At 53.7% G+C, this 2004-nt stretch overlaps 1 non-coding gene across 1 annotated transcript; it reads right to left on the bottom strand.

Annotated features, from left to right (window-relative positions):
• Positions 1 to 429: 429 nt before the first annotated feature.
• TRNAG-GCC lies at positions 430 to 500 on the bottom strand. Its single transcript has one exon. It is a non-coding gene; the product is annotated as a tRNA-Gly (tRNA).
• Between the last annotated feature and the right edge of the window lie 1504 nt (positions 501 to 2004).

Raw genomic sequence — 2004 nt, forward strand, 5'->3', positions numbered from 1 at the left:
TTATACATCCAACAGTGATGTGTATCCGTTTAAAAAATTTAAATCCATTCAAATTTGCGCGTGCTCACGTAGTACATGTATGTCGTTGGCATGCACTGTCCAGGTCGAAGGAACTGTGGTGGGAGGAGTCAGGCGCGGGCGTGGTTCACGTTTAAGAGAGTGCAAATGGCAAGACCGGGTGGGCCTGGGAATCTGGTCGTGGGGCTTGGGCTCTGCAGGCCCTACCTCCTCCTCACGGGGCGTTTTGTAGATGCAGAATGGCCCAGCTTGGTGTCAGGCTTCAGAGTTAGTATTCCTCAGGTTCTCAAAACAAATACTGTCTGGTTCGCGTAGGAAGTTATTCCTCGGAACATGTGAAAACAGTGTCACTGAAAAGCAACACAGAGGAGGAAAAAAACGAGAATGGCAAATAAAAAAGAGGGAATGCAATGCACCAGCCGGGAATCGAACCCGGGTCTGTACCGTGGCAGGGTACTATTCTACCACTAGACCACTGGTGCTTCCATGCAACGTAGAGAAAAGGACCACAATAATAACAATAGTAAGAAGAAACCAAGAAACAAAATGACACGAGCCGTGCCACCAGGATGCAACACGACGTCGATGTCAGGGGCTCACCGGCCAAACAAACCGGAAAGAAAGAGGTTGAGCCCATCCAGGAACCGTGATCGTCTTTGGGCTCGCTTTGCTCTTCCGGCAACCGTCACATCGCCCATGTAGTACTGGCACTGCTCTACTCTATCCGGTGCGGATCACCCAAGAAAAGCAAAACGTTGTGTCATTGTCATTACGCTGTACGTACGAGACTTGAAACGCTCAAACGCACGCACCGGTTTCTTCCTTTCGTCGTCGTCGTCGTCGTTGTCGTCGTGGTGGTGGTGGTCATGCACGGCGTAGATTGCTACCACCCTGCCGTAGCGATCGCCGGCCTGCTCCTGCGCGACGTGTGCCACTCCACTTTAATTGCGCCGTCTTTTCTTGAGACCGCGTGAGAGCTACCGCTCCATTGTAGAGTATACCATACGTACGTTCACCGTGTGACCGCGTGACGGCGACGTGCAAATTGCCAAACCGCCGCCCTTGTCTACCACTGGAGTAGCACACACGTCGACGAACAGAAGGATCTAGCGAGGCGAGGCGAGGCCCTGTCCTATGCTGCTAACGCGTCAGACGAGGAGTACGAGTCGAACCTAATGCAAGGTTATTCATTTCCGCGTAAGCGCGTCGCGGGCGCATAAACAAAGAGGACCGACCGACCGGAAGCATGTGTAGGGGGCAGTAGGACCGGAGCAAAGCACCGAGTCGTGTCTGTCCCCTCCCCCCGGAATTGTGTATGCCATAACTGTACAGTACAGTGGTACTGCTGCTCCATCACCTGCGTCTGCATGAATGAAGAAGGGAAAGCCACGCTTATTTTTTTAAGGAAGCATAACAAAGATTCGCTGGCCTTGCAAGTCTAATTCAGATTTTGTCTGTCGGCGCCGGCAAATCCATCCTAGGGATGGACGGATTATCAACACAGGCCGAACAAAACGGCCGCCATGCTTTCGTTTCGTGACGACGGCGACATTCTGGGATCCCTCGTCCGTCCGTCCGTCCACCGGCCATCGATGGCGCCACCAACCAAACGTGGTCCGAGACGCACTTCGATCGCACCGTCGAGCGGACTCCATCCCAGCAATTAATCCAGATCGATACGTGCTCGTGTCCATTTCTCTCTCTCTCTCTCTCTCTCTCGGTACGTACCGTGGAGGGAAAATCATCTTGATGCCAACCAAAACAATCGATAATTACAGGCTAAGCACAGCACGCTCTAAGCACAGCACAGGAAAATCATCTCTCTCTCTCTCTCTCTCTCTCTCTCTCACGCACAGCACGCTCGCTCATCAGGAACCCTGCGGCAAGCCATGGCACGCGGGGGCGAGGCGGCGTCTGTGGTGGCCGCGGCAAGCGCGGCGAGGAGGATCGAGAGGCCGTTGTTGTGATGGTGGCGCGAGGATGTTG

The sequence above is a fragment of the Triticum dicoccoides genome, chromosome 4A (assembly GCF_002162155.2).
Source record: "Triticum dicoccoides isolate Atlit2015 ecotype Zavitan chromosome 4A, WEW_v2.0, whole genome shotgun sequence".
Lineage (NCBI taxonomy): Eukaryota > Viridiplantae > Streptophyta > Magnoliopsida > Poales > Poaceae > Triticum > Triticum dicoccoides.